This window comes from Mobula hypostoma, chromosome 6 (genome assembly GCF_963921235.1).
Source record: "Mobula hypostoma chromosome 6, sMobHyp1.1, whole genome shotgun sequence".
Lineage (NCBI taxonomy): Eukaryota > Metazoa > Chordata > Chondrichthyes > Myliobatiformes > Myliobatidae > Mobula > Mobula hypostoma.
Genome location: NC_086102.1, coordinates 42,839,856 through 42,860,394, shown reverse-complemented (window position 1 = coordinate 42,860,394; position 20,539 = coordinate 42,839,856). Strand labels below are relative to the sequence as shown.

At 44.4% G+C, this 20,539-nt stretch overlaps 1 protein-coding gene across 7 annotated transcripts in view; it reads right to left on the bottom strand.

Moving 5' to 3' along the window:
* hao2 (hydroxyacid oxidase 2 (long chain)) overlaps window positions 1–20,539 on the bottom strand; it is a 97,500-nt gene that overhangs the window by 30,775 nt on the left and 46,186 nt on the right. For 2 of the 7 annotated variants that reach the window (XM_063050708.1, XM_063050713.1), the window contains exons 1-2: window positions 7,242–7,303; window positions 6,774–6,820 (exon numbers count right to left, since the gene is read on the bottom strand). The exons of 3 other annotated variants lie outside the window; for them this stretch is intronic. The gene's annotated coding sequence lies outside the window, so the exon portion shown is untranslated. Of the gene's footprint in view, window positions 1–6,773; window positions 6,821–7,241; window positions 7,311–20,539 lie in introns of those variants that run through there. 2 more of the 7 variants (XM_063050714.1, XM_063050709.1) reach the window with 2 other exon arrangements.

Genomic DNA, 20,539 nt, shown 5'->3' with positions numbered 1-20,539 from the left:
TTCTCTAGAACATAAAAGATTGAGGGGAGATTTAATTAGAGGTATAGAAAATTATGCGAGGTATTCATAGGATTAATGCAAGCAGGATTTTTCCAATGAGATTGGATGAGACTACAATTGGAGGTCATGAGTTAAAGGTGAAAGGTGAAAAGTTTAAGGGGAACGTGAGGGGAAATTTCTTCACTCAGAGAGTGGTGAAAGTGTGCAAAGAGCAACTAGCGCAAGTGGTGGACATGGGTTTGATTCACTATTTAAGAGGAATTTGATCAGGTACATAGGTGGGATGTGTATGGAGGGCTATGGTCTGATTGCAGGTTGATGAGAGTAGGCAGATTACTAGGCAATACAGAACAGAATAGATAGGCCAAAGGACCTGTTTTAGTGCTGTAATGTTTTATGACTCTACACATTCTGAAGTGGGAGGATGAACAGCTAGAGGTCACTGTCCATGTAGGTACCACAACATGGGTAGAATGAGTGACGAGGTCCTGCATAGGGAGTTCAGGGAGTTAGGTGCTAAGTTAAAGGGCAGGACCTCCCAGGTTGTGATCTCAGGTTTGCTACCCTGAGGCCAGAACTAGGAAGATTATACAGCTTAACACATGGCATGTGATTCCTGGATCATTGGGCTCCCTTCCAGGGAGGGTGGGACAAACAGAAGGGACAGTTTTCCCTTGAACTGGATGAGGACTAATATCCTATTGGGAAGGTTTGTTAATGCTGCAAGGTGGGGTTTAAACTAGTGTTGCAGGGGATTGGAAACCAGAGTGCCAGAGAGGTTGTGGAAACAGATGTTGGTAAGACCTCAGACAAAGTCAGGAATCAAAAGTTTGAGCATGGTGCGACGACTGACCTGAGCTGCATATATTTCAATGCAAGTATTATCATAGGAGAGGCAGATGAGCTTATAGTATGGATCAACACCTGGAATTATGATGTTGTAGTCATTAGTGAGACTTGGTTGCAGGAGGAGCAGGACTGGCAGCTCAATGTTCCGGAGTTTTGTAGTTTTTGATGTGCTAAAGCAGGAGGGATTAAAGGGAAAGGGGTGGAATTACTAGCTAGGTAAAATGCACGGTAGTGCTCCATCGGAACAGATTGAAAACTCATCTAGTGAGACATTATGGTGGACTGAGGAATAAGAAAGGTACGAACACGTTAATGCAGCTATATTATAGAACACCCAACAATCCCAGGGATTTAGAGGAACACATTTATAAAGAGATCACAGATTGTTGCAAGAAACATAAGGTTATTATAGTAGATGATTGTAACTTTCTACATATTACTGGGAATCCCATACTGTAAAGGGCTAGATGGGATAGAGTTTGTCCAATGTGTTCAGGAAAGTTTCCTTCATCAATATGTTGAAGTCCCAATGAGAGAGCATGCAGTACTGGATCTGCTACCAAGAAATGAGAGAAGACAGGTGAGAGAAGACAGGTGAGAGAAGACAGGTGAGAGAAGTTTGTGTAGTGCAACACTTTGCATCTAGTGACAACAATGCCATCAGTTTCAAAGTAAATATGCAAAAAGAAAGGTTTAGTTTGCTGGTTGAGATTCTAAATTGGAGAAAGGCCAATTTTTGATGGAATCAGAAATGATTTGGCAAATGTGGATTGGGACAGGATATTTTCTGGCAAAGGTGTTCTTGATAAGCGGGAGGCCTTCAAAAATGAAATTTTGAGAGTAGAAAGCCTGTATGTGTCTGTCAGAATACAAGGTAAAGGTAAAGATACCAAGTAGAAGGAACCTTGGTTTTTAAGAGATATTGAGGCCCTGGTAAGAGAAAAAAGGAGATGCATAGCTAGTATAAGTGGGTAAGAATAAAGGAGCTAACTATGGAGTACAAGAATTTTTTTAGATTATGAAGACACGCAGTCCTCTTTTACTGTCATTTAGTAATGCATGCGTTAAGAAATGATACAATATTTCCTCCGGTGTGATATCACAAAACACAGGACAGATCAAGACTGAAAAAAACTAACAAAACCACATAATTATAACATATAGTTACAACAGTACAACAATACCATAGCTTGATGAAGAAGTCCATGAGCACAGTAAAAGTTCAAAGTCTCTCAAATGTCCCACATCTCACGCAGATGGAGAGAAGGAAGAAAAACTCTCCCTGCCATACCCGACCACGGTCCGACTCTCAGTCAAGCGAAAACTTCGAGTTCTGTTCAGCTCTCTGACACTGAGTACTGAACGCCATCTCTATCCGAAAGATTCAACCTCCTTCTCAGTCGCTAACAGCAGGCAAAGCCGGGGATTTTGGGGCCTACCCTCCAAAAAGATTCCCGACCGCGCAGTAACGACAGCAGTGAACGAGCGTTTCAAAAATTTTTCCAGCTGTTCCTCTGTGGTTTCAAGAGAACACTTCAGAAAGAAATCAGAAAGGCTAAAAGAAGGCATGAAGTTGCTCTAACAGATATGTTAAGAGCAAAATGATTGCAAGAGACAAAACTGGTCCTCTGGAAGACCAGAATGGTAATCCATGTATGGAGTCAAAACAGATTGGAGAGATTTTAAATGAATTCCTTGCATCTGTATTTACTCAGGAGATGGATACAGAGTCCATAGCAGTGCATCAACTTCATGGACCTTGTACAGATTACAGAGGAGGAGGTGTTTGCTACCCTGAGGCAAATCCCCAGGGCCTGATAAGGTATTCCTTCAGGCTCTACGGTGGGCAATTGCAGAAATGGCTGGGCCCTAACAGACATATTTCAATCATCCTTAGTGACAGGGGAGGTACCAGAGGATTGGAGGATAGCCAATGTTGCTCCACTGTTTAAAAAGGGCTCTAAACTTTAACCAGGAATTCAGGTGCCAGTGAGACTGACATCTGTTGTGCGAATGTTATTGGAAAGTACTCTAAGGGACCGGATATATAAGTATTTGGATAGTCATGGACTGATTAAGGGTTGTCAGCATGGCCTTGTGCACGGTGGGTCACATATAACCAACCCTACAGAGTTTTCGAGGAAGTTACCAAGAAAGTGGATGGCGGCAAGGTAATGGATGTTACCTACATGGTCTTTAGCAAGGCACTTGTCAGGGTCCCACATGCAGTTGCTCGGCATTCAAGATGGGGTAGTAAATTGGATTAGACATTGGTTCTGTGGGAGAAGCCAGAGAGTGGTAGTAGAGGGTAGTCTCTCTGACTCGTGATGTGCCACACGGATCAGTGCTGGGTTCCTTTGTTGTTTGTCATCTATATCAATAACCTGGATGATAATCTGGTTAATTGGGTCAGTAATCTTGATAACATCAAGATTGGAGATGTAGTGGACAGTCTGGAAGGATATCATGGCTCGCAGAGGGATCTGCATTAGCTGGAAAAATGGGCTGAAAACTGGCAGATGGAATTTAATTCAGAGAAGAGCGAGGTGTTGCATTTTGACAAGACCAACCAGGGTAAATGGGAGGGCACTGAGCAGTGTGGTAGAATAAAGGGATCTGGGAATATAGGTCCATAATTCTTTGAAAGTGGCATCATAGGTAGATGGGGTTGTGAAGAAAGCTTTCTTCATATTGGCCATAAATCAGCATTGAATACAGAAGATGGGATGTTATATGGAAATTGTATAAGATGTTGGTGAGGACTAATTTGGAGTATTGTATGCTGCTTTGGTCAACTATATACAGGAAAGATGTAAACAAGGTTGAAAAAGTACAGAGAAAGTTTACAAGGATGTTGCTGGGTCAGGAGGATCTGAAGCTGAATAGGTTAGGACTGTATTCTTTAGAATGTAGAAGAGGGAGAGGAGATTTGATTAAAGTATACAAAATTATGAGGGGTATAGATAGGATAAATACAAGCAGGCTTTTCCCACTGAGTTTGGGTGGGGCTACGACCAGAGGTTATGGGTTAAGGGTGGAAGGTGAGAAGTTTAAGGGGAACATGAGGGGAAATTTCTTCACTCAGAGGGTGGTGAGAGTGTGAAATAAGCTGCCAGCTCAAGTGGTGCATGTGAGTTTGATTTCAATATTTAAGAGAAGTTTGGATAGGTACGTGGATGGTAGGGTATGGAGTTCAATGGTCCAGGTGCAGGTCAGTGGGAGTGGGCAGTTTAAATGGTTTTGGCACGGACTGGATGGGCTACAGGGCCTATTTCTGTGCTGTACTTCTCCATGACTCTGTGATGTTACCATTTTACAGAACCACCAATGTTCTCCCTGTTCCCTCCCAAAGACAATAGAGCAAGTCATTTATGTTTAGTATAGGGCCCCCGCTATTCCATTATTCATTCTTACCATATTAATTGCACTGGTTTGCTGCAAATATTTTTGGAGAGAATATATAGACAGACATGAAGGATGGTAGTACAGCTTGAGCATATCCCAAATTCTTGGGGCCAGAAATGTTTCGGCCTTTGAATTTTGTAATTTTTGCATCTATATAATGAGATACTTTGGGAATAGAACCCAGGTCTAAACTCAAAATCCATTCACATTACATATACAGCTTGTGTACAGCTGGTGTGAAGCTCAGAGATGGGAGTCCACGGTTGGAGCACAGTCTGACATAATGGAGCTGGGTCCCACACTGACTGTCGGAGTTGAATGACCGCCCCGAACTATTAACCAGTTCCAACGCTGCGATTGGCTTCATATCTGCCATTGATTCCAAACAGCTGCCCGCTGTTTGAAATATGTTTGTAAATATAATGAGCACTGGGATATTTTAAATAGTATTTCTAATTATTTTGTGCATGAAACAATTACACTCAATTTTCAGTTTGTTGGGATCTTTGCTTGTTTCATGATCAGTGTACTATTATGTTCACTCTGACCCTGACAAATCCATTCTTTCAATACATTTCACATCGAACTTTAAAGTAGTTGGGGTACAGCAGGTACTGAAGAAAGTGGACACTGAGTGTACACCTGTGGGTAATAGCAGATGGAACCAGATAACTGGGGAAGCAAAGGAAATGGAAGAAGAGAACAAAGGGAGAGGGAAACTGGATAGAGTGGCGGGAATGTGAAAGCAGTACATTTCCCCTCAGCTCCCCTAAATTCTACAATGCAATACACGAGGGGCATTTCACGGAGGACAATTACCAACCTGCATGGATTTGGGACATAGGACAAAAATGCAGCATGTTGGGGAAAGGCAAATGGCCACAGAGAGAACGTGCAGTCTCCAGACAGGTCTCACCAGAGGTCAGGGTTGAGAGCGGGTTGCTGGAGTTGTGAGACAGCAGCTCCACGAACTGCACCACTGTTCACCACAAATGTAAAAGGTTCATTCAGTGGTGGACAACACCTGATGTACAAACCTCCATGTATTTCCAATTTCGGAATAGCCCAGGCACCCATGAACACTACCTCATTATTACTGTTTTGCACTTACTTATTTACTTTGGTAGCAGGGTAATTATTATGTCTTGGACTGTGCTGTTGCTACCAAACAAGAAACTTCACAACATACTGTCCGTCAGTGATAATAAACCTGATTCTGAAGCACAGTCCACTGTGCCTCTGTACTTGCCAGTGAATGTCTATGTAATTAGCCTTTACTTGGCCATCTGGCTGCGTTGAAAGGCAGAAAATTAAGATACTGTAAATGGTTCTCTAAGGCTGTAACAGCCAGGGAGGGGGTGGTGGGGGTAGTGGGAATAAGGTCCCATTACCAGTACTATTAAATACTCCCAATGGCATAGCCTCTGACACCCAAGTCCAATTCCTGGCTTTCACGTGTGGCTGAGTTACTAAACCCAGCGTAACCGTTTCTATTGACAGGAGAAAGGGCAAAGGTGGGCTACTGGTGCCTTAAAAATCAATCTCTTCAGGCAGATGAGGCTCATCAGCCATGTTTGGTAACTTATCTTGGAAAAGGAAAACTCTGATTTCTAACCTCCACTACCTTGTGGTTATACCCACTCATGGGGAAGTCTTTGTGAGTGAACCCAGAAGAGAAGACTGGAGCTGGAGTCCTATGTTGAGTTCAACACCGACTGGCAACTCCTGTGATAACAGTGGTTCCAAACTGGTTCAGTCTCTGCCATTCTTTTGGACTCATCAGCTGTGTGGAAAGGGGGAACAAGCTGTATGGGCAATAGCTTGCTCTCCATATCACACTGCCCTGTCTTGCGTAATGGCTTGTGTATTGACTTTGGCAGCTAGGACACAACATCCATGGTCAGTTCCGACAAGTAGTAAGATAAATATAAGAACAGCCCACTGTTCCCTCTAACTGTTCGAGTGCGCAGCCACACGGTAACTGAAATGCTCCTGCGCATATAGTCTTTGTTGCCGTGTAGCTGGAGTTGCACACAACTCAAAATAGTTTATGAACTTGAAAGACTTTCAGAATCAGAATTGGAATCAGGTTTATTATCACGGGCATGTGTCATGGAATTTATTAACTTAGCAGCAGGAGTTCAATGCAATACATAATATAGAATAAGAAGAAAACAGTAATAATAATAATAATAAATAAGTGAATCAATTTAAATTTTATGTATATTGAATAGATTAAAATCATGCAAAAACAGAAATAATGTATATTAAAAAAAGTGAGGTAGTGTTCAAAGCTTCAATGTCTATTTAGGAATCGGATGGCAGAGGGGAAGAAGCTGTTCCTGAATCACTGAGTGTGTGCCTTCAGGCTTCTGTACCTCCTACCTGATGGTAACAATGAGAAAAGAACATGGGGGTCCTTAATAATGGATGCTGCCTCTCTGAGACACTGCTCCTTGAAAATGTCCTGGGTACTTTGTAGACTAGTATTCAGGATGGAGCTGATTAAATTCACAAACCTCTGCAGCTTCTTTCAGTCCTTTGTTTCCGTATATTTCATTTTACTCTTTAATAAATAAAATCAAAAGTATGTGATTTTTCAGTTTTCATTCTAAATATTCATAATATGCATAGTACAGAAGAACATTTAAAGAAGGCACAGTTTTCAAGCCAGATAAAAATTTCCTGTTCAGAGCAATGGATGGTCCGCACAGTTGTAAAAAAACACCGAGGAGAAGTTGGTACAGGCAAATACAATTCTGTGACCTTCTCTTGCCACTCTTGTAAGTCATAGCTTATTTATATTGCAACTCCATTGCTCTGGATCCCTCGAACCCTTAGCTGACAAACATCTATTAATACCGACATTTGAAGAGGTACATTTCTGTTTCAACTGCTGTATTCCAAAGAATACTCCTGATTTCACCCTTATATAGCTTTCCTTTAATCAAACCATAGTGTTCTAAAGCAATATTTTCTGAACTTACCCAACCAAAATCCTTATTGACTCTCAGCAGACTGACTCTAAACCTTCTAAATTCAAAGCCGTACAAAACTAAGCTTACGCAATGCTGTCTGCAAAATTTACTAGTTAATTATAAGACAGAAATGACCTTTACACAGGATCGCTGAAATGTGGAATTCTCAAATACAAGACATGTTGGGCGCAAAATCAAAATTAAATAAAAACTGGAAAATGCTGGAAATCTGAAATAAAAGAGAAGCAGATTACATTTCATGTCAAAACCCGCATTGGAACTAATAAACAAATCAGATGAAAAGTATTCAATCTGAAACATTAACTTTTTCTCCTTCCACTAATGCTGTCTGATCTGCCAAGAGTTTCCAGCAATTCCAGTTTTATTTCACTCTTGTGAAAGGGAATTGCATATTTGCTAGAACTGGGAGGGAATGATTAAGATAAATGATACAAAAGTTAGACAAGGAGAGAAATCTAGCTGAAAACTGCATAAACTTTGCATGTGTATTTAGCTGTGAATTCTGCAAACACATTTCTCATTTCCATCTCCACACTTTTCTCTAGAAAGGAAGGTTATATGAAATAGTGCAGAGGTAGAAATAAGAGATGTGTTTGTGGAACACACCAGCAAATACACATACAGCGGTATCCGAACGATGAAATGGCACAGCTACTCAAAGTATACTTGGGTCGGTAGAACTGTGCTTGTGACAATGGTCAAGCTCAAATTACAACAGCCAGAGAAATCAAGATCAGAAATTCAAGTGACACACACAAAACGCTGGAGGAACTCAGCAGGTCAGACAGCACCTATGGAAAAAAATACAGTCGACATTTCGGCCTGAGATCCTTCGGCAGAACTGGACAAAAAAAGATGAGTAGATTTTAAAGGTGGGGGGAAGAAATACAAGGTGATAGGTGAAACCGAGAGGGGAAGGGGATGAAGTAAAGAGCTGGGAGGTTGATTGGTGAAACAGGGCTGGAGAAGGGGGAATCTAATTGGAGAGGACAGAAGACCATTGAAGAAAGAAAAGGGAGGAGGAGCACCAGAGGGAAGTAATGGGCAGGCAAGGAGATAAGGTGAGAGCGGGAAAAGGGGATGGGGAATGGTAAAGGGGGGGGGGGGGCAGCATTACCAGAAGTTCAAGAAATCGATGTCATACCATCAAGTTAGAGGCTGTCCACAAATGCTTTCTGACTGAGAGAACAAGGTGAAAGAAATGGAGGGAATTGTTCCTGGTATACACACACACCAATTTATGAGAATGGCTGAACATATTTGAAACACATTTAGTAAAGTGAAGAATTCTACAATTTATAAATAGAGGATTGATGTACAAAAACAGGAAGTTTTTGTTGAACCTTTATAAAACATTGATTCAATCCCAACTAAAGGCAACATGTGAGCAGCTACGATGCAAACCGTTAAATATTCCCGTTTCAGTCTGCTACAGCTGAGAACCACAACTACATTCAAGGTCTGCACAGTTAGTAACATGGTTTTAATGAGATTAAAACTCAGTGTTACTTAAAGCCAACAGAACTCGAATGGACTCTGGTTTCAGTGTTTCCCCTTCAATCCCGCCAAAGAAGGGATGCCGAGCTGGCTTAAAGGCTCACCTGAGACTCCCAATACCAGTAATCTTGCTGGAAAACGTACAGTCTCCAGTAAATAAAACTGAAGATCTCAAAGCTAGATTACTTCCTACAAAGCAAAACTCAATGGCATGAATGGCAGCAATGCTTCACTACCAGATGAACTCAATGCCTCCTATGCACGCTTTGAAAGGGAGAACACAACTACAGCTATGGAGATCCCTGCTGCACCTGATGACCCTGTGATCTCTGTCTCAGAGGCTGATGTTAGGCTGTCTTTAAAGAGAATGAACCCTCGCAAGGTCTATGGAGTATCTGGTAAGGCTCTGAAAACCAGTGCCAACCAATTAGCAGGAGTATTCAAGGACATTTTCAACCTCTCACTGCTATGGGCAGAAGTTCCCACTTACTTCAAAAAGGCAACAATTATACCAGCGCCTAAGAAGAAGAATGTGGGCTGCCTTAATGACTATCGCCCAGTAGCACTCACATCTACAGTGATGAAATGCTTTGAGAGGTTGGTCATGACTATACTGAACTCCAGCCTCAGCAAGGACCTGGACCCATTGCAATTTGCCTATCACCACAACAGGTCAATGGCAGACGCAATCTCAATGGCTCTCCATGTGGCTTTAGACCACCTGGACAACACCAACACCTACGTCAAGATGCTGTTCTTCGACTACAGCTCAGCATTTAATACCATCACTCCCACAATCCTGATTGAGGAGTTGCAGAACCTGGACCCCTGTACCTCCCTCTGCAATTGGATCCTCCACTTCCTACCAGAAGACCACAATCTGTGTGGATTGGTGATAACATATCCTCCTCACTGACGATCAACACTGGCGCACCTCAGGGGTGTGTGCTTAGCCCACTGCTCTACTCTCTATATACACATGACTGTGTGGCTAGGCATAGCTCAAATACTGTCTATACATTTGCTGACGATACAACCATTGTTGGTAGAATCTCAGGTGGTGACAAGAGGGTGTACAGGAGTGAGATATGCCAACTAGTGGAGTAGTGCCACAGCAACAACCTGGCACTCAACATCAGTAAGACAGAAGAGCTGATTGTGGACTTCTGGAAGGGTAAAATGAAGGAACACATACCAATCCTCATAGAGGGATCAGAAGTAGAGAGAGTGAGCAGTTTAAACTTCCCGGATGTCAAGATCTCTGAGGATCTAACCTGGTCCCAACATATCGATGTAGTTATAAACAAGGCAAGATTGCGGCTATACTTTGTTCGGAGTTTGAAGAGGTTTGGCATGTCAACAAATACACTCAAAAACTTCTATAGTTGTACCATGGAGAGCATTCTGACAGGCTGCATCACTGTCTGGTATGGAGGGGCTACTGCAAAGGACCGAAAGAAGCTGCAGAAGGTTGTAAATCTAGTCAGCTCCATCTTGGATATTAGCCTACAAAGTACCCAGGGCATCTTCAGGGAGCGGTGTCTCAGAAAGGCAGCGTCCAGTATTAAGGACATCCAGCACCCAGGGCATGCTCTTTTCTCACTGTTACCATCAGGTAGGAGGTACAGAAGCCTGAAGGCACACACTCAGCGATTCAGGAACAGCTTCTTCCCCTCTGCCATCCAGTTCCTAAATGGACATTGAATCTTTGGACACTACCTCACTTTTTTTTAATATACATTATTTCTGTTTTTGCACACTTTTAAAATCTATTCAATATATATACACTGTAATTGATTTACTTATTTATTACTTTTTAAATTTATTATTATTATTTTTTTCTCTCTGCTAGATTTTGTATTGTATTGAAGTGCTGCTGCTAAGTTAACAAATTTCACGTCACATGCCAGTGATAATAAACCTGATTCTGATTGCTGTACCAGAGGGACATTAGGACCTGTTGCTTTTTTTATTTCATTAAATCTTAGTTAACCTCTTCCGTTCCAGGCACAGTGATTCAGATTGATGGGTTCATAATACACCACCAAAATACGACAGCTGAGGTTTTCAAAGCTAGAAGTGTGCTTCATGATAAACTTCTTGTGGTGTACGAATGTGGTGGTTCCGTCCTGGTCTTGTTCACCTGACCTGGAGCACCTCGTGATCAAGTGCTATCTATCTTATCTGCTGCGGGAGATTTGAGTCATCATCTTGGTTGTGGTGTACATCCCACCTCAGGCCAGCGTCAAACAGGCTCTAGACAAACAGCGATGTCATCAACAGGCATGAAACAGCCCAATTCTGGCCTAATTCTGCTCCGACATCTTATGGTCTAAGGTATGGACAAGGGAGGCACAGGAGCGCTTACTGGACTGCTTTGAATCGATGGACTGGACTGTATTCAGGAATTCATCCTTGAGTCTGAATGAGTACCAAAGCTGTCACTGTCTTCATTAAAACCTGTGTGGATGAGTGTCTGCCTACGAGAACTTATTGTAGATACCCAAACCAAAAGCTGCAGATGAACCTGAAGGTCCGTAGTCTGCTGAGGGCTGGAACTGTGACATTCAAGTCAGGAGACCCACATCTGTACAAGAAAATTAGGTATGATTTGTGGAGGACTATTTCAAGAGCTAAGGAACAATTCTGAATGAAGTTGAAGGTGAAACCGGATGCATGTCAAGTCTGGCAGGGTTTGCAGGCCATTACTTCCTGCAAGGTGAAACCTAACACCACGAATGGCTGAGATGCTTCAGTCCCAGATGAGCTCAACGCCTTTTATGCTCGCTTTGAAAGGGAGAATAAAACTACAGCTGTGCTGATCTCAGCAGCACAAGAGGATAAACTCTTGCAAGGCGACAGGCCCTGATGGAGTACCTGGTAGGGCTCTGAAAACCTGTGCTAACCAATGGGTAGGGATGTTCAAAGATATTTTCATTCTCTCCTTGCTACAGTCGGAAGTTCCTAACTGCTTCAAAAGGGCAACAATTATACCAGTACCCAAGAGAGTAGGGTGAGCTGCCTTAATGACTACTGTCCAGGAGCACTCACATCTACTGATGAAGTGCTTTGGGAGGTGGGGTTATGGCTACAATCAACTCCTGCCTCAGCAAGTACCTGGATCCACTGCAATTTGCCTATCCCCTCGGCGGACACAATCTCATTGGCTCTTCCTGCGGCCTTCAATCACCTGGACGATACAAATACCTGTATCAGATGCTGTTTATTGATTATAGCTTAGCACTTAACACACTCAGTCTTACAGTTCTGATCGAAAAGCTCCAGTACCTAGGCCTCTGCACCTCCCTCTGTAACAGGATCCTCGACTTCCTAACCGGTAGACCACAATCTGTGCGGATCAGAAACAACATCTCCACCTCACCGACAATTAACACCGGTGCACCTCAGGGATGTGTGCTTAGCCCATTGTTCCACTATTTCTACACCCATGACTGCGTACAAGTGTGAGATCCATCAGCTTCTTGTGTGATGTTGTAGCAACAACTTTGCACTCAATGTCAGTAAGACCTAGAACTGATTGTGGACTTCAGAAAGGGTAAGATGAGGGAACACACATCAGTCCTCACAGAGGGATCACAAGTGGAAAGAGTGAGCAATTTCAAATTCCTGAGTGTCAATATCTCTGAGGGTCCAATGGACCCAACATAGTGATGCAGCTGAAAAGAAGGCACAACAGCGGTTATATTTCATTAGGAATTTGAGGAGATTTGTTATGTCTCCAAAAACACTCGACGATTTCTAGACTGTGGAGAGTGTTCTGACCGGCTACATCACCATCTGGAATTGCCGGGGGCAGGGGGGCGGCTACTGCACAGGATCAAAGTAAGCTGCAGAGAGTTGTAAAGTTAGTCAGCTCCACTATGAGCACTAGCCTCTGTAGTATTCAGGACATCCTCAAGGAGCGTTGGCTTCAAAAGGTAGTGTCTGTTATTAAGGACCTCATCACCCAGGTCATGCCTTGTCCTCGTTACTACCATCAGGAAGGAGGTACAGAAACCTGAAAGCACACACTCAATGATTCAGGAACAGCTTCTTCCCTTCTGCTATCCAATTTCTAAATGGAAATTGAATCCATGAACACTACCTCACTATTTTTAAAATGTCTATTTCTGCACTACTTATTTAATTTAACTATTTATGATACTTTATACATATACACACACATACATACATACACGCACTGTAATTCACAGTTCTTTCCTCTATTATTATGTATTGCATTATACTGCTGCTGCAAAGTTAACAAATTTCACAACATATGCTGGTGATATTAAACCTGATTCTGATTCACAACACCTCAGGAAAGATATGATAAACTGAAAATTGTTACCCAAAAGATTCAGTAGAAATGATTACAGAAAGGCTGCAGAGAACAGTTGTTCTGATCAGCTGATAATTTTAGAACATAGAACATAGAATAGTACAGCACAGTACAGGCCCTTCGGCCCACAATGTTGTGCCGACCCTCAAATCCTGCCTCCCATATAAGCCCCCACCTTAGATTCCTCCATATACCCATCTAGTAGTCCCTTAAACTTCACTAGTGTATCTGCCTCCACCACTGACTCAGGCAGTGCATTCCACGCACCAACCACTCTCTGAGTAAAAAACCTTCCTCTAATATCCCCCTTGAACTTCCCACCCCTTACCTTAAAGCCACGTCCTCTTGTATTGAGCAGTGGTGCCCTGGGGAAGAGGCGCTGGCTATCCACTCTATTTATTCCTCTTATTATCTTGTACACCTCTATCATGTCTCCTCTCATCCTCCTTCTCTCTAAAGAGTAAAGCCCTAGCTCCCTTAATCTCTGATCATAATGCATACTTTCTAAACCAGGCAGCATCCTGGTAAATCTCCTCTGTACCCTTTCCAATGCTTCCACATCCTTCCTATAGTGAGGTGACCAGAAATGGACACAGTACTCCAAGTGTGGCCTAACCAGAGTTTTATAGAGCTGCATCATTACATCGCGACTCTTAAACTCTGTCCCTCGACTTATGAAAGCTAACACCCCATAGGCTTTCTTAACTACCCTATCTACCTGTGAGGCAACTTTCAGGGATCTGTGGACATGTACCCCAAGATCCCTCTGCTCCTCCACAGTACCAAGTATCCTGCCATTTACTTTGTACTCTGCCTTGGAGTTTGTCCTTCCAAAGTGTACCACCTCACACTTCTCCGGGTTGAACTCCATCTGCCACTTCTCAGCCCACTTCTGCATCCTATCAATGTCTCTCTGAAATCTTTGACAATCCTCTACACCATCTACAACACCACCGACCTTTGTGTCGTCTGCAAACTTGCCAACCCACCCTTCTACCCCAACATCCAGGTCATTAATAAAAATCACGAAAAGTAGAGGTCCCAGAACAGATCCTTGTGGGACACCACTAGTCACAATCCTCCAATCTGAATGTACTCCCTCCACCACCACCCTCTGCCTTCTGCAGGCAAGCCAATTGTGAAACCACCTGGACAAACTTCCCTGGATCCCATGCCTTCTGACTTTCTGAATAAGCCTACCGTGTGGAACCTTGTCAAATGCCTTACTAAAATCCATATAGATCACATCCACTGCACTACCCTCATCTATATGCCCGGTCACCTCCTCAAAGAACTCTATCAGGCTTGTTAGACATGATCTGCCCTTCACAAAGCCATGCTGACTGTCCCTGATCAGACCATGATTCTCTAAATGCCTATAGATCCTATCTCTAAGAATCTTTTCCGACAGCTTTCCCACCACAAACGTAAGGCTCACTGGTCTATAATTACCTGGACTATCCCTACTACCTTTTTTGAACAAGGGAACAACATTCGCCTCCCTCCAATCCTCCGGTATCATTCCCGTGGACAACGAGGACACAAAGATCCTAGCCAGAGGCTCAGCAATCTCTTCTCTCACCTCGTGGAGCAGCCTGGGGAATATTCCGTCAGGCCCCGGGGACTTATCTGTCCTAATGTCTTTTAATAACTCCAACACCTCCTCTCCCTTAACATCAACATGCTCTAGAACATCAACTTCACTCATATTGTCCTCACCATCATCAAGTTCCCTCTCATTGGTGAATACCGAAGAGAAGTATTCACTGAGGACCTCGCTCACTTCCACAGCCTCCAGGCACACCTTCCCACCTTTATCTCTAATCGGTCCTACCTTCACTCCTGTCATCCTTTTTTTCTTCACATAATTGAAGAATGCCTTGGGGTTTTCCTTTACCCTACTCGCCAAGGCCTTCTCATGCCCCCTTCTTGCTCTTCTCAGCCTCTTCTTAAGCTCCTTTCTTGCTTCCCTATATTCCTCAATAGACCCATCTGATCCTTGCTTCCTAAACCTCATGTATGCTGCCTTCTTCCACCTGACTAGATTTTCCACCTCACTTGTCACCCATGGTTCCTTCACCCTACCATTCATTATCTTCCTCACCGGGACAAATTTATCCCTTACATCCCGCAAGAGATCTCTAAACATCGACCACATGTCCATAGTACATTTCCCTGCAAAAACATCATCCCAATTCACACCCGCAAGTTCTAGCCTTATAGCCTCATAATTTGCCTTTCCCCAAATAAAAATTTTCCTGTCCTCTTTGATTCTATCCTTTTCCATGATAATGCTAAAGGCCAGGGAGCGGTGGTCACTGTCCCCCAGATGCTCACCCACTGAAAGATCTGTGACCTGACCCGGTTCATTACCTAGTACTAGATCTAGTATGGCATTCCCCCGGTCGGCCTGTCCACATACTGTGACAGGAATCCATCCTGGACACACTTAACAAACTCTGCCCCATCTAAACCCTTGAAACTAATCAGGTGCCAATCAATATTAGGGAAGTTAAAGTCACCCATGATAACAACCCTGTTATTTTTGCACCTTTCCAAAATCTGCCTCCCAATCTGCTCCTCTGTATCTCTGCTGCTTCCAGGGGGCCCATAGAATACCCCCAGTAGAGTAATTGCTCCCTTCCTGTTCCTGACTTCCACCCATATTGACTCAAAAGAGAATCCTGCTACATTACCCACCCTTTCTGTAGCTGTAATAGTATCCCTGACCAGTAATGCCACCCCTCCTCCCCTTTCTCCCCCCTGTCTATCCCTTTTAAAGCACTGAAATCCAGGAATATTGAGAATCCATTCCTGCCCTGGTGCCAGCCAAGTCTCTGTAATGGCCACTACATCATAATTCCATGTATGTATCCAAGCTCTCAGTTCATCACCTTTGTTCCTGATGCTTCTTGCATTGAGGTACACACATTTCAACCCTTCTACCTTACTGTCTTTACACCATTTATTCTGCTTCTCTTTCCTCAAAGCCTCTCTGTATGTTAGATCTGGCTTTACTCCATGCACTTCTTTCACTGCTCTATTCCTCTGGGTCCCATACCCCTCGCAAATTAGTTTAAACCCTCCCGAACCATGCTAGCAAACCTACCTGCAAGGTATTGCTCCCCCTCGAGTTCAGGTGCAACCCATCCAATCTGTACAGGTCCCACCTTCCCCAGAAGAGATCCCAATGATCTAAAAATCTAAAACCCTGCTCCCTGCACCAACTCGTCAGCCACACATTCAACTGCCATCTCCTCCAATTCTTACCATCACTGTCACGTAGCACTGGCAGAAATCCTGAGAACGTCACCCTTGAGGTCCTGTTCTTCAGCCTTCTGCCTAATTCCCGAAACTCACACTTCAGGACCTCATCCCTCTTCCTACCTATGTCGTTGGTCCCAACATGTATCACGACTTCTGGTTGCTTTCCCTCTCGTACCAGGATGTCGTGCACCCGGTCAGAGACATCCCGGACCCTGGCACCCGGGAGGCAACAAACCATGCGGGTGTCCTTCTCACGTCCACAAAATCTCCTGTCTGCTCCCCTGACTATAGAGTCTCCAATGACGACAGCTCTCCTCTTCTCCGTCCCACCCTTCTGCACCACAGGGTCAGACTCAGTGCTGGAGGCCCTGCTACCATGGCTCACACCTGGTCGGTCGTCCCCGCCAACAGTATCCAGGATGGTAAACTTATTATTCAGGGGAATGGCTACAGGGGTGCTCTGCACTACCTGTCTGCTCACCTTCGCTTTCCCCCCTCTGACTGTCACCCAACGACCTGCTTCCGACAGCCTAGGTGTGACTATCTCCCAGTAGCTCTCATCTATGATTGCCTCATTCTCCCTTATGAGTCGAAGGTCATCCAGCTGCTGCTCCAGATTCCTTACACGGTCTTCCAGATCACCCAGCCGTAGGCACTTCTGGCAGATGTGACTCTGCGGGAGAGGGGCGTTCCCCCAAGACTGCCACATCTCACATGAGAGGCACATCACCGTCTCAGGAGACATTGTAAAGACTAACTGCGAGCTAGCTTGTCCTCCGCCTCTTCTCGTCGAAGCCTCTCGAGTCAAAGCCTCAAAGCTCCACTCCTTCACTGGCCCACTCACGTACTGGCCGCTTTTTAGTCAAAACTTTAAAGTAATGGGCATAAAATACAATGGATATGTAATGAAAAGCAATTTTATGCAGAGCTTTATGAATAGAACTCACTTCATGTGAAGATTCAGGAAATAAAGAGTGAGGGCATTCAGTAAGGAATTCAATAAGGCATGAAAGGAAGGAAGCTCTATGGCTAAAGTCAAAAAATGGAGTTATGGGAATGGCTGAATACTTGGCACAGAACCTACATGGACCTGGAATGCTGAATGTCCTCCTGGGATTTAACGATTCTAAAACTGGGATTGTCAATGGGACCCAATTCCAACTGCCTGTGCCCACCAAAGTATATATTCCTAACGGACACCATCTTAGGATTGCCTGCGGACAAAGTCTAGAATACCAGTGTAACCAGCTCAGCAATGTCAGTGGAAGCCATCAGGACCGTCAATGGTACCCAAGTCAGAACAAATGACTTGTTCTATTTGTTGATTGGCAAATAGTGAAATGTTGATTGGCTGTATCAACAGATTGGAACTGTGAATCAATTATTGTGGAGATTTTAGATGAAGAATTGAATAATGTAGCCTTTTGTATATTCACTGATAGTCTGTTTTCATTGTTGACAAGGCCTGCATTTATTAGGCATTCTTCATTGTCCTGAGATGGTTTTGCTGAGCAGCCCCCTTAAAACACAAGGCAATTTAATGTGTGCCATGTATTACAGACCTGGAAAGGGATATAGATTTCCTTTCTTAAAGACGTTGGTGAACTCAGCAAGGGAATAGATATTGGTGGATTTCATCATTGGTCTGCCCCAGTCTGATGGAAACACTACCATTCCTCTGGTGACTTTGGACTGATTCTCCAAGGCTGCCCACTTAATTGCTTTCCCCAAGCTCCCACTGGCTCATGGGACTGCTACCCTCATGGGTCAGCACGTGTTCAAGCTGCACTGCTTCCCTCAGGATATCATGTCTGATCCAGGACCACAAATCATGTCCCATTTCTGAAAGATCTTTTGATCTCTTGCAGGAGCCACAGCCAGTCTGGTTTCCACCTCCAACCTAATGGCCAAACTGAGAGAGTCAATTAGGAGCTGAAGACAAGCTTGTGCTGTCTTGACTCTTCCAACCCCACATCCTAGACGTTGGTTTAGGCGGAGATTGCCCACAATAACCTCCAGTCGTCCTCCACTGGCGTGTCCCCCTTTGAATGCCAAAAGTAATTCCAGTCACCACTCTTCCCTGACCAAGCCATTGACATGGGAGTTCCTGCTGCTGAACAGCTGGTCCAACTCTACAAGCGCACATGGAGATAGACTGGAGTTTCTCTGCTGCACACTCAGAAACATGTTCTCCCAACAAATGAGACCTCTCAAGCCAGAGGAGAAAGTCTGGCTGGAGTCTAGGGATCTTCCCTTAAAAGTCAAGAGCCGCAAGTTGGCTCCACATGGGACCATTGTAGTGGATGAGGCAATCAAGATGGACTCAGACAGATTGCGCCTATCATCATCAATGAAGATTCACCTAGAGTTCGATGTTTCTCAGCTCAAGATGGTGACTACCTCCCCCCTCCACTGGCTCCAGTCACACCTCCTCCCCCCTCCCCCCTCCTCCCTGCTTGGTGGATAGGTCCCTGGTCGATTCTGTGTGGCACCTCTTGGTATCTCACTGAGTGTGGGGCAGGGTTCAGTATCTTGCACTTTGGGAAGGGTACGGCCCTGAGGAACATTCTTGGGTTCTAGTCCATGACATCCTGGATAAGTCCCTCATTCGGGACATCTGGCAAGCATGGGCCTCTGGCACCTCAGGTGTTGTGCCCATGGAGGGGCACCCTGTCATAACCATGTACGTCGCCACAGCCTCTGTGTGACCTCACGGGGAGGCTGCAGAATGGTGTTGGCAATCACCCCCGTGAGTTTGCATGTTCCGGCCAATTAGTGTCTCATTGTGGTGATATTTAACTTCCTTCCTCTCCTTTCAGTCTCATACAGACAGATCTCAACAATGACAAGGTGGTGTACAGGAAGGAAATAAACTGCTTAATGGCAGAGGGTCAAGACAATAACATGTCTCTCAATGTCAGAAGGAGCTGGTCATTGACCTCAGAAAGCAGGACACAGTACACACCAAGGTCTGTATCAATGGTGCTAAGGTGAAGATGGCAGAAAACTTCAAGCTCTTGGATGTAAGCTAACCAATAATTTATCCTGGTTATTTTAACAGCCAAATAAAAAACAGCAATACCACTAGTTCGTCAGAAAGCTAGGGAAAATAAGCATGTTTCCAATGACACTTCTCACGCTCTTAAACTTTTCGATGATTTTAAGTTCCCTGGCCCCCACCGTTTTATTTTCACCATGGATGTCCAGTCCCTATATACTTCCATCCCCCATCAGGAAGGTCTCAAAGCTCTACGCTTCTTTTTGGATTCCAGACCTAATCAGTTCCCCTCTACCACCACTCTGCTCCGTCTAGCAGAATTAGTCCTTACTCTTAATAATTTCTCCTTTTGCTCCTCACATTTCCTCCAAACTAAAGGTGTAGCTATGGGCACCCGTATGGGTCCTAGCTATGCCTGCCTTTTTGTTGGGTTTGTGGAACAATCTATGTTCCGTGCCTATTCTGGTATCTGTCCCCCACTTTTCCTTCGCTACATCGACGACTGCATTGGCGCTGCTTCCTGCACGCATGCAGAACTCGTTGACTTTATTAACTTTGCCTCCAACTTTCACCCTGCCCTCAAGTTTACCTGGTCCATTTCCGACACCTCCCTCCCCTTTCTAGATCTTTCTGTCTCTGTCTCTGGAGACAGCTTATCCACTGATGTCTACTATAAGCCTACTGACTCTCACAGCTATCTGGACTATTCCTCTTCTCACCCTGTCTCTTGCAAAAACGCCATCCCCTTCTCGCAATTCCTCCGTCTCCGTCGCATCTGCTCTCAGGATGAGGCTTTTCATTCTAGGACGAGGGAGATGTCTTCATTTTTTAAAGAAAGGGGCTTCCCTTCCTCCACTATCAACTCTGCTCTTAAACGCATCTCCCCCATTTCACGTACATCTGCTCTCACTCCATCCTCCCACCACCCAACTAGGAATAGGGTTCCCCTGGTCCTCACCTACCACCCCACCAGCCTCCGGGTCCAACATATTATTCTCCGTAACTTCCGCCACCTCCAACAGGATCCCACCACTAAGCACATCTTTCCCTCCCTCCCTCTCTCTGCATTCCGCAGGGATCGCTCCCTACACAACTCCCTTGTCCATTCGTCCCCCCCATCCCTCCCCACTGATCTCCCTCCTGGCACTTATCCGTGTAAGCGGAACAAGTGCTACACATGCC